This window comes from Phoxinus phoxinus (genome assembly GCF_949152265.1).
Source record: "Phoxinus phoxinus genome assembly, chromosome: 9".
NCBI lineage: Eukaryota > Metazoa > Chordata > Actinopteri > Cypriniformes > Leuciscidae > Phoxinus > Phoxinus phoxinus.
In genome coordinates this window covers 24,400,719-24,413,266 of record NC_136884.1, presented here as the reverse complement: position 1 = coordinate 24,413,266, position 12,548 = coordinate 24,400,719, and the positions used below count along the sequence as shown (strand labels likewise).

The 12,548-nt window shown below is 50.7% G+C and overlaps 1 long non-coding RNA gene across 1 annotated transcript; it reads right to left on the bottom strand.

Moving 5' to 3' along the window:
* Nucleotides 1-1,900: 1,900 nt before the first annotated feature.
* Nucleotides 1,901-12,103, bottom strand: LOC307004256. The gene is made up of 3 exons (XR_013798959.1): nucleotides 11,635-12,103; nucleotides 4,559-4,909; nucleotides 1,901-2,098 (listed from the first exon to the last, which is right to left on the bottom strand). It is a non-coding gene; the product is annotated as an uncharacterized lncRNA (long non-coding RNA).
* Nucleotides 12,104-12,548: the final 445 nt, after the last annotated feature.

The window sequence follows — 12,548 nt, the reverse complement described above, 5'->3', positions numbered from 1 at the left end:
TACTGCAAAAAAATACTTTCTTGCCTAGTATTTTTTGTCTTGTTTCAAGTACAAATATCTAAAAATTCTTAAATTAAGATGCAATTTCTTGATGAGCAAAATAGCCTAAGAAAATAAGTCTAGTTTTTAGTGAATTTGTGCATAAAACTGCCAATGTGGTAAACTATTTTTTCTTGAATTAAGTGTTTAAGAAAAAAGTTAAAGATTTTTTTGCTTACCCCATTGGCAGATTTGTTTTTGCTTGTATTCACAAAAAATTCTTATTTTATGTCTAAAAACTGGACTTATTTTCTTAGGTAATTTTGCTCATCAAGAAAATGCATCTTAATTTAAGAATTTTTTTATATTTGTACTTAAAATAAGACAAAAATACTAAGAAAGAAAGTCATTTTTTGCAGTGTTTCTGTCTTTCTCTGTCCTTATAAAGACATTTTTCTGGCTTTCCTGCTAACAAACTCGGTTACAATGTCATCAAAGTCCAAGTCCTTTACCAGCTGAGATCTAATGGCCATCAGTGAGTGACAGTGCACTGAGGCGCTGCTGTGTTTGTGTTGTTCTGAGTTCATTTTTAATTCTTGCCATGTGTGAAAATGATCTTTCTCCTTCACAGTTTGTAACCGGCAATGTCAAAAAAATAGGCAGGGCTACAAACACATTAGGAAAAATTGATTGCAGACTATGTTTTAGGAGCACCAGCAGCATGTTTCGAGGAGACTTATCCACCTCACTCTCCATGAAGCATCTGAACTGGATAATTTCATCTGCAACGTTCTGATCTAAATCAGAAGAATATAAGGCACCGAGTGCATCAGGCTGTTTACGAACAGTGAGCAAATCCTCAGATTCCATGTTCATTAGAATCCCAAACGTGTTATTAATGTTCCGGTATGCATCTGCTCTGTGGTCTAAACAGCTGACTAGCTTGTCAATAATGACATTGAATGTTTCTACCTGGTATCGTTCCCGGCCATTCAGAGTTCATGCTCTGTCGATTCATCTGAAAATGCTTTGCGCTTTTTGGCCCGCTGCAGTTCATCTTTATATGACTTGCACACCCCAGGAATATTCTTTGCAGATCTTTCAAAATGGTCAACCTGGTCTCGAAGTGATACAACCCATGATCTCAAAGACTCAAACAGACGAACTGCACTCATCAGATCCATGTCAGGCTTTTGTAATGCCTCACTTGTCACTTTAAATCTGCCTAAGACACAGTGCCAAAACTGTGTCATAAATGCCATGTCGAGAGTGCCCAATTTTGAGCACAATGCTCCTGCCTCATTGCGTGTCTCACGTTTCTCACCTGTATCAGATGATATGCTCTGACGTATATCCCTGATTTTTGAATAGTTTGCACAAAGGGCTTTAGATGCATCTGCACGACAACTCCACTGTGTTGCTGACAATGATTTTAATGTCATGTCTACCTTTTTGTCTGCATTATTAAATAATCTGTTCCATCTATGAGTGGAACCTGCACAAAAGGCATATTACATGAACACTAATGTTAGTTGACCGCATGATCTAAAAAGAAAAATGCTTCTGAAGCATTTATCTTTGTTAGTGTTAATTTCAACATTTACTAAAATGTTATGAAAATTTACGTTTTTGAAACTGTTGTATTTTATTAACTGACATTATGTGTTACACAGTTTGAAAAGTACTGTAACAAATGTGTAGCTCATTGTTAGGTAACTTAGTCAACGCATTAATATTAACTAATAGTGTTACCAATATAACTAATTCTAAAGTGTTACCAATATAAATGATTACCAATGAATATATAAAAGTTTTAAAAAAATTATATACACTTGGTACACACTCAGGAGTGTAGGAAGATGCAGAAAGATCAATTAGAGAATAATTAGGTTACATGATGCATAATGTTGTGTACCTCCACAGCTGAATAGCTGGATGAGTTCAGTTTTGCAGCAGGTCTTAGAGTCGCCCTGAGGCACGAAATCTCAACATGATCCCCCAGGCTGAGCTCGACCAGGGCCTCATCTCGCCAGAGGGACACCTTCTGGCCACACCGGAGAGATGGGTCTCTGATGGGGACCTCTCCGTCAGCCACTCGGGTCATCCTGGGGACCTGCAACTGCATGACCACAAGGGTAAGATTGTTGTTAATGCAATGCAAGTGAATACAATTACTAGTGCTTATGTCACGGGTATGGTGCGGATGAAGACAGGCTGAGGCCCAAAGTTCCAATTCAAACTTTTACTAGAATCAAACTTAAACAAAACTGGTACAGGCAAGGGTAACACTCTCCATACAACGTAACATAAACAAACATAAGCATAAGCATTAGCATAAGCATTGACCGACCACTGAAGGGTGAGAGACAGGAACTTAAATACACAGATGACAACGAGTGACGACAGGTGATGATGATGATGATTAACAAGGCTAATTAACTAAACAGGTGACGAAAATGAACTAATGAAAATGACGACAGAGATGATGAAAACACTGAAGATGGAAAACAAACTAAAAGTCCATGATAAACAACAGAAAACACATTAACAATGTGACAGAACCCCCCCCTCCCCCCAGGCGCGTCCTCGCGCCGTAAAACATCCAAAGGGGTGGGAGGGTGGGCGCCCTGGAGGCTGATGAACAGGTGGCCGATCTGGAGCAGGAAGCCTCCAGGGCGGAGCAGGACGTGCAGGTGGCCAGGGCGGAGCAGGATGAGGGCGTGGCCATGGCGGAGCAGACGGACCCTCAGGCGTCCATGGTGGTGAGGACCCTTCGAGCGGCCACGGCGGAGACGACCCTTCGGGCGGCCACGGTGGTGAGGACCCTTCGGGCGGCCACGGCGGTGAGGACCCTTCGAGCGGCCACGGCGGAGACGACCCTTCGGGCGGCCATGGCGGTGAGGACCCTTCGGGCGGCCATGGCGGTGAGGACCCTTCGGGCGGCCATGGCGGTGAGGACCCTTCGGGCGGCCATGGCGGTGAGGACCCTTCGGGCGGCCATGGCGGTGAGGACCCTTCGGGCGGCCATGGCGGTGAGGACCCTTCGGGCGGCCATGGCGACCGTGTCGGCAGGGCCTCCACGATCCCCTCAGAGGACTTATTGCCCCCCCCCAAAATTTTCTTGGGGAGGTCAGCACTGGACTGGACCCGCGGCGAAGAGGACCCTGAGCTGACCGGGGCCAGCGGCGAAGGCGGTCCTGGGCTGGACGGGACCAGCGGCGAAGGCTCTGGGCTGAACGGGACCAGTGGCGAAGGCCCTGGACTGGACGGGACCAGCGGTGCAGGAAGCTCTGGGCTGGACGGGACCAGCGGTGCAGGAAGCTCTGGGCTGGACGGGACCAGTGGTGCAGGAAGCTCTGGGCTGGACGGGACCAGCGGTGCAGGAAGCTCTGGGCTGGACGGGACCAGCGGTGCAGGAAGCTCTGGGCTGGACGGGACCAGCGGTGCAGGAAGCTCTGTGCTGGGCAGCGATGAGGGCTCTGTGCTGGGCAGCGATGAGGGCTCTGTGCTGGGCAGCGATGAGGGCTCTGTGCTGGGCAGCGATGAGGGCTCTGTGCTGGGCAGCGATGAGGGCTCTGTGCTGGGCAGCGACGAGGGCTCTGGCGCAGGGTCAGCGGGCTCAAGATCTGGCTGGACGCGAAGATCTGGCTGGACGCGAAGATCTGGCTGGATGTCTCCCACAGTGAGTGAGGAACCACACACCCAAAGAGCTCTGTCCATAAACTCAATAAAAGGTCTATCTAAGTCCCTGAGCAGCAATATCTGGGCTAGAGGATCATCAAGTCCTCTCCAGAACCGTTGCTTCAAAAACTCCTCCTCCCAGTAAACATCCTGATGAAGATGAAGGTAAACTTCCACCAACTCCTCCAATGAACTCCCATTCTGATTGAACAGAAATGCCTCCATAGCGTTTTTGGGTCGGTCAATCTGTCACGGGTATGGTGCGGATGAAGACAGGCTGAGGCCCAAAGTTCCAATTCAAACTTTTACTAGAATCAAACTTAAACAAAACTGGTACAGGCAAGGGTAACACTCTCCATACAACGTAACATAAACAAGCATAAGCATAAGCATTAGCATAAGCATTGACCGACCACTGAAGGGTGAGAGACAGGAACTTAAATACACAGATGACAACGAGTGACGACAGGTGATGATGATGATGATTAACAAGGCTAATTAACTAAACAGGTGACGAAAATGAACTAATGAAAATGACGACAGAGATGATGAAAACACTGAAGATGGAAAACAAACTAAAAGTCCATGATAAACAACAGAAAACACATTAACAATGTGACAGCTTAGAGGTAATCAATATAACTTTGTCTGTGAATCTGATTAAAATGCGTCTTCAAACAAAACGTTACCTTAATTCAACCTTTAAGTATTAAAACCGTAGTCACTTTTCACTTATTTATTAAAAAAAGGCGATAAAATGAAGGCGGGGATTATCTTAATATTAATACAAATTAGCAAAACATTTGTGGCTATAGAATTACAATCTGGGGGAAAACTCTTTAAAAAAAAAGTTGAATTTAATTATTGAATAAAATTATTATTAAATAAATTTGCTCACTTTTTCAATTTCTCCCGTTAGGGAGATGAATCCCCCCCTTGTGAACCGGTCCTGGTCTTCCCCAGACATCAGCGCAGTTGGTGGATTGAGGAGGTACTTGGCTGATCTTTCTGCCTCCTCTGGCAACTCGAAGAAAGCCGGTTTCAAACAGTGGGCTTTCACCATCCACAGGAGCAAGAAATGCCCTCACGCCATCACTGAGGGCACTTATTGTGCTGGTTTTGAAGGATGCTATTTCTATTGCTATTTTTGGACACCTCGTATGTTTTAGCCCGACGGTTTGTCCGATTGTTCACACAGGTGATCCGGGTGGGCGCAGGCCTGCTGTATGGTGAACTTGCCGCTGACATTCTGGAGGGTAAAAGAAAATACACAAGTAAAGGTGATGATACACGGGCAACTTTTTGAGCAATGTTGCTTGGGCACTTTCCCATTGAGAGTGGGCAACAAATTTCTCTTTGGATATCTCAATGCAAAAGTGCCCACAACAACAAAAAGTTGCCCCATGTATCATCATCTTAAAACAGAAAACCAATGGTAATTCATCAGGCAAATAAAACTATCTCCAACAGATTCACCATTCAGTTGGTTTAGTGCAGTGGTGTCAAACTCAATTTAGAGTCACATTAAAATTTGACTTCAGAAACTAAATTTTCCTGTCAGAAATACTCCTCTCAGAACAAATCCTGTCAAAATATAGTTTACTGTATTGTCATGTCTTCATTACGGTTTAAAAATCACTCATGTAATTGGAATTAAGGTAAAAAATTACTTCAGAAACGTCTCGGTTACGGATGTAACCCTCGTTCCCTGAGTAGGGAACGGAGACGTTACGTCGAAATGACGACGAATGGGGTTCGCTTAGAAGCCTATCCTCTTCGAATATTAATAAAACGAGCCAATGGCAAGCAAATGCCATGGGTCTGCTGAATTTGCATAGCGTAACTCCGCCCCACAGTGTGGGTATATAAGGAAGTGAGCCGGCAACATGCAGATATGTTTCTTCGCTGAAGGAGCCAAGCTGAACTCAGGCTGTTCCAGCGGTACAGCGGAAGTGGCAGGAAGACGTAACGTCTCCGTTCCCTACTCAGGGAACGAGGGTTACATCCGTAACCGAGACGTTCCCTTTCGTAGTCACTTCGAGTTACGTCGAAATGACGACGAATGGGGTTCCCAGTCCAATCACGCCACCTCGGCTGTCTTCCAGTGCCCTGCGTAAGTCTGAGCTCCCTGTCGTGAGACTAGCACGGACGAAGGACTCCTACTTAACACAGGAATACCAAGGTACACTGGGAAGCATATCACAGTGGAAATATGCAATCAGTGCCCGCCCGAAGGGGGGGGACTTAAGAAAACACATATGACCCGGAGGGGGGTGCATACGGATAACACTGGGGTGTCCAGCCCGTAGGGTGGAGTATTTCAACCCCAGGGGTGGCAGACTGGCTTGCCAAGGGAAAGACACATGCTCGAAGGAGGCTTACAGTGGAAATACACACGTGGGGGTCGCCCAGCGGGGGAACCATGCACATGGTGGCACCTAGCCAACGCGAAAGCTGCCGGAGGCATAACTCTGGCGTTGACGTCAACAGCGCTGGAGGAACTCAGGGCTTATCAGGCTCACCTGAGGAGAATATCGCACGTATCCAGTCCGTGGAGTGGAATGGCGAGCAAGCGAAGACACCTGAGCGGGTCCTAGCACCGGCTGGTTGAAGCGAGTACTCGGGAGGACACTGGCTCCACTCGGAGATTGTAGAATCTGGCGAATGTGTTGGGTGTCGCCCAGCCTGCAGCTCTGCAGATGTCTGTTAGCGAGGCGCCATGCGCTAGAGCCCAAGAGGAGGCCACACTCCGGGTGGAGTGGGCCGTCACACCAAGGGGGCACGGTCGACCTTGCTGCTGGTAAGCCAAAGCAATGGCGTCCACTATCCAGTGAGACAACCTTTGCTTGGAGAGAGCCCTTCCCTTCAGCTTCCCACCATAACAGACAAAGAGCTGGTCTGAGGTCCTGAAACATTGCGTTCTGTCTACGTAAGCACGGAGGGCGCGTACTGGACAGAGCAATGCCAAGGCTGGGTCTGCCTCCTCCAGGGGCAGCGCTTGCAGGTTCACCACCTGGTCCCGGAAGGGAGTGGTGGGAACCTTGGGCACATATCCAGGCCGGGGTCTCAGGATCACGTGAGAAAAGGCCGGCCCGAATTCCAGGCACGCTTCGTCTACAGAAAATGCGTGCAGGTCCCCTACCCTCTTGATGGAGGCCAGAGCAACCAGGAGCGCTGTCTTAATTGACAGGAACTTAAGCTCCACTGATTGCAGAGGCTCAAAGGGAGCACTCTGCAGGGCAGTTAGTACCACTGAGAGGTCCCAAGAGGGAACGAGAGGAGGGCGAGGAGGCTGTAGTCTCCTCGCTCCTCTCAGGAACCTGATGACCAGGTCGTGCTTTCCCACGGACTTACCATCAACTGCGTCGTGATGTGCGGCGATAGCGGCAACATATACTTTCAGGGTGGAGGGAGACAGCCTTCGCTCCAACCCATCCTGCAGGAAGGAAAGCACGACACTGATCGGGCATGATCTGGGGTCTTCTGAGTGAGAAGAGCACCAAGAGACGAAGAGGTTCCACTTCAACGCGTAGGCATGTCTAGTGGACGACGCTCTAGCGGAAGTGATGGTAGCCACCACCGCTGGTGGTAGGGTACTCAAACCTGCCTCGTCCCGTCCAGGAGCCACACGTGGAGGTTCCAGAGATCGGGACGAGGGTGCCAAAGGGTGCCCCGTCCCTGAGAAAGGAGGTCCTTCCTCAGAGGAATTGGCCAGGGAGGTGCTGTCGCGAGGAGTACAAGTTCGGAGAACCAGGTTCGGGTGGGCCAGTGCGGCGCAACCAATATGACCTGCTCCTCGTCCTCCCTGATCTTGCACAGGGTCTGTGCAAGAAGGCTCACTGGGGGAAACGCATATTTGCGGAGGCCCCGGGGCCAGCTGTGCGCCAGAGCGTCCGTGCCGAGCGTGCCCTCGGTCAGGGAGTAAAACTGGGCGCAGTGGGACGAGTCGTGGGAGGCAAACAGGTCTACCTGTGCGTCCCCGAACTGATCCCAAATCAGCTGGACCGCCTGGGGATGGAGTCTCCATTCTCCAGGAAGAGGCTGAAGCCGTGAGAGCTCGTCGGCTGCACAGTTCAGGTCTCCCGGAATATAAATGGCTCGAAGCGACCTCAGATGCTTCTGACTCCATAAGAGGAGGTGGCGGGCGAGTTGCGACATACGGCGGGAGCGTAGACCACCTTGTCGGTTGATGTACGCTACTGTCGCGGTATTGTCTGATCGGACTAGTACGTGCTGGTTCTTGAGCAGCGCCCGGAAGCGGTGCAGAGCGAGACGTACTGCCAGCAACTCGAGGCAATTGACATGCCATAGGCGGTGGGGTCCTGTCCAGGAGCCCGCGGCAGCATGTCCATTGCACATGGCACCCCAGCCCGTGGAGGAGGCATCCGTTGACACAACAACATGCCTGGAAACTCGTTCTAAGGGCACTCCGGCCCGTAGAAAGCTGAGGTTCGTCCACGGGGAGAAGGTCTGACGGCAGGTCGGAGTAACTGGTACTCGGAGCTTGCCCTGGTGCCATGCCCACCTCGGGACTCGATCGTGAAGCCAGTGCTGAAGCGGTCTCATATGAAGCAATCCGAGCGGCGTTACCGCGGCTGCAGATGCCATATGCCCCAGGAGCCTCTGAAAAAGTTTCAGTGGAACCGCACTCTTGCTCTGGATTTGTCTCAGGCAAGTCAGCAGTGACTGCGCGCGCTCGCTCGTAAGCTGCGCGCACATGGCGACCGAGTCGATTTCCATACCGAGAAAAGAGATCCTCTGCACGGGGCAAAGTTTGCTCTTCTCCCAGTTGACCCGAAGGCCCAGACGGACTAGGTGCCGGAGCACTAGGTCCCTGTGTTCGCAAACCTGGTCCCGAGAGTGAGCTAGGATTAGCCAGTCGTCGAGATAATTCAGGATGCGAACCCCGTGTTGCCGTAGCGGCACAAGGGCTGCCTCGACGACCTTCGTGAAGACGCGAGGAGACAGGGCCAGCCCGAATGGGAGGACCGCGTACTGGTATGCCTGCCCCTCGAAAGCAAACCGTAGAAACGGCCTGTGTCGAGGAAGAATGGAGACATGAAAGTAGGCGTCCTTCAGGTCGATCGCTGCAAACCAATCCTGTGGCTGCACACATTCGAAAATGCGCTTGGCCGTGAGCATCTTGAACGGAAGCCTGTGAAGGGAACGGTTCAAGACGCGCAGATCCAGGATTGGTCGTAACCCACCGGTTTTCTTGGGGACAATGAAGTAGGGGCTGTAGAAGCCGGACCTCATTGCGGCTGGAGGGACAGTCTCGATCGCACCCTTCGCCAGCAGGGTGGCGACCTCCGCTCTCATGACAGGGGCATTGCCACCGACCATAGTGAAGCGGACTCCCCTGAAGCGGGGAGGAGACCGCGCGAACTGAATCGCATAGCCGAGCCTGATGGTCCGCGCGAGCCAGCGGGACAGGTTGGGAAGCTCTAACCAGGCTCCCAAGGACTGTGCCAGCGGGGTCATGCGGACGACAGACGTCCCCGCGGGGGTGCAGCGAAGCGGAATGACCGGCCCGGACGTGGGTGGCATAGCGGCCCGGTGTGGGGGCACGGTCATTAGCCGCGTCCTGCCAGAGGGAGCCAGGGAAGGACCAGCGTTCCACGGGGGCGTGCTCTGGCAGGGGTCTGGCGACAGAAGGGGATGAGAGCGGCGGGGCCCGTGGGCGGCGCGCACTGTCATTCCCTTCTGGGGGCTCAGAGATGGGGATATCAGTTCTTTCTTTAACCACATTAGGGTGCTGCCCACCCGTGGGTGAGCAGCGGGGAGTGGAGAACAAAGGATTCTCCCCCGGCCCTCCACCGGGGGAAGGAGTGGTCCTGCTACCATCTCCTGAGAAGAACTGATGGCCATCTCTGAGCAGCCCGTCTCAGGAGCGCCGCTTGGCCTGGCGTTTAGCGGGGCGCGGGGCTGGAGAGGGCTGGGGCGCCTGCCTGCGGCGTCCTCCACGACGCGGCCCGGGTGAAGGCTGCTGCTGGGGCCGTGCGGGAGGGGCGGGAGCCGCGGGAGGGCGCCCTCGGCGGCGAGCAGGCTGAGGCGTCTGAACCGACGGCTGGGTGGAGGCAGCAGCGGGCCGTCGGGGCAGAATATGACGAATAGCCTCAGTCTGCTTCTGGGCGGTTGAAAACTGTTGGGCAAAATCTTCAACCGCTCCGCCGAAGAGGCCAGCCTGGGATATGGGGGCGTCAAGCAGACGAGTCCGCTCAGCGTCCCTCATATCGGCCAGGTTGAGCCAGAGGTGTCTCTCCTGGACCACACTAGTGGACATCACCTGGCCCAGGGAGCGTGCGGTCACTTTCGTCGCCCGGAGAGCGAGGTCAGTGGCGGCACGCAGCTCATTGAAGAGCCCTGGGTCAGTCCTCCCCTCGTGCATGTCCCTGAGCATCTGGGCCTGGTAGACCTGCAGAGTGGCCATGGCATGCAATGAGGCGGCTGCCTGCCCCGCAGCTCTATAGGTCTTCGCCACCAGGGTCGACGAAAACCTACAGGCCTTGGAGGGGTGCTTAGGATCACCACGGGAAGAAGCACTCTGTGGACACAGTTGCATCGCAACAGAGCGTTCAACCATAGGCACCCCAGTGTACCCGTAAACAGCCGCCTGATCGAGAGGAGGAAAGGCGGAGGAGGTCGCCGAGCGATCACGGGAAGACAAGGGTGTCTTCCAGGACCTCGAGACCTCCTCATGCACATCCGGGAAGAAAGGCATTGGGGTTGGACGCCGACGTGAATCGGCGGCCGCGCCCAAAAACCAATCGTCCAGACGCGAGCGCTCGGGGCAGGGTGGCGGATTGCACTCTAACCCGATGCTCGCGGCTGCCCGGGAAAGCATGGCCGTCAGCTCGGGATCAGGATCGGGCAATGCTGACGCGCCCGGAGGCGGCAGCACAGCCGACCCCTCATCTCCCGAGGACTCCTGCCCACCTTGTGATGCTGTGATCGACATAGCATCGTCATTAGGAGCGCCAGACGGCGCACTCGGTCCGCCGCCGACCGTTGGCCGGGACTGATCGAGCGCATCATCTGGTCGGCTCGCGGGTTGCGGCACTTGAGAGGGGGATGTGGCCCGAGGACGAATCGTCGGTTGTTGTTGCCACACCGTCACCCTCAGGTCACCCTGGCCACCAGCCGAAGTACCAGCTCTATTACTAGAGGGGGTAGATCGGGGTGTGGATGAGGGGACTCTCACTCTTTCGAGATCACTGAGTCTCGACCGTAGTGTCGCGATGGTCATGTTTCCGCAATGAAAACATGAGTCATCCACAAGCGCTGCTTTGGCGTGCTCTAAGCCCAAACACGCAAAACAGCGATTGTGCCCATCTAAATCAGACAGCCAGTGACCACAACCAGAAGGGCACGGGCGATGCATCTTTAAAAAGACGTGCCACGCGCTTTGCTCTTTTAGAGAGAAGGAGAAATCCCCGCAGATGCTGAAGCGACCAGGGAGAGAACACACACACACTGGCAGATCACTGCTCAGATCGCAGGGAATGTGCACTCGCTGGAACTCGCTGTCACACCAACACCTGGAGGGAAGCTCGTCTCGAAGAGGAATAGAGATGATACTCAGGATGGCTTGTGGAGTGAAGGATAAACTTGGCTCCGAAAGCGAAAACATATCTGCATGTTGCCGGCTCACTTCCTTATATACCCACACTGTGGGGCGGAGTTACGCTATGCAAATTCAGCAGACCCATGGCATTTGCTTGCCATTGGCTCGTTTTATTAATATTCGAAGAGGATAGGCTTCTAAGCGAACCCCATTCGTCGTCATTTCGACGTAACTCGAAGTGACTACGAAAGGGAACTACATTTCTCTGTCAGAAATAGTCCTCTCAGAACAAATCCTGTCATAATATAGTTTACTGTATTGTCATGTCTTCATTACAGAAAAAAAAAATTATTAATGTGGTTTGAATTAAAGGGTTAGTTCACCCAAACATGATGTCATTAATGACTCACCCTCATGTCGTTCCAAGCCCGTAAGACCTCCGTTCATCTTCGGAACACAGTTTAAGATATTTTAGATTTAGTCCGAGAGCTTTCTGTCCCTCCATTGAAAATGTATGAACGGTATACTGTCCATGTCCAGAAAGGTAATAAAGACATCATCAAAGTAGTCCATGTGACATCAGTGGGTTAGTTAGAAGTTTTTGAAGCATCGAAAATACATTTTTGTCCAAAAATAACAAAAACTACGACTTTATTCAGCATTGTATCCTCTTCCAGGTCTGTTGTCAATCCACGTTTACGACTCCGCAGTGACGCTGTGGTTTCCATGATAGTTTATCATCCATAATTACACCAAGAAAACTAAACTCAAACACTCTCTCAATATCAACTCCATCTATGGATAAAGCTACAGATTCGTTTATTTTCCTATTTCCAAAGACCATAAATTTGGTCTTTTCTAAATTCAATGACAACTTATTTACATCAAACCATTTCTTCAGTTTTATCATTTCATATTCAATAGATTCTGCTAGTTTCTGTATATTATTTCCAGAGCTGAAGAAATTAGTATCATCTACAAATAAAACAAACTGTAATAATTTGGAAACATCACAAATGTCATTAATATATAAAAGAAAAAGTTTAGGTCCCAAAATAGAACCCTGTGGTACCCCACATTTAATTTCCATAAGTTCCGATTTGACATCAGTTAACTGTACATATTGTTTCCTGTTATTCAGATAACTTCTCAACCAATTTAGGGCCCTTCCTTTCATTCCATACAAACTTAATTTAGAAAGTAAAATATCATGATCCAAAGTATCAAAATAACTAATTAAAATAACTATTTTTTTTATTAATTGTATTCATTTTAATAATGTATGTTTTTAAATGGACGTATTTTAATGAATTGTATTTATTAT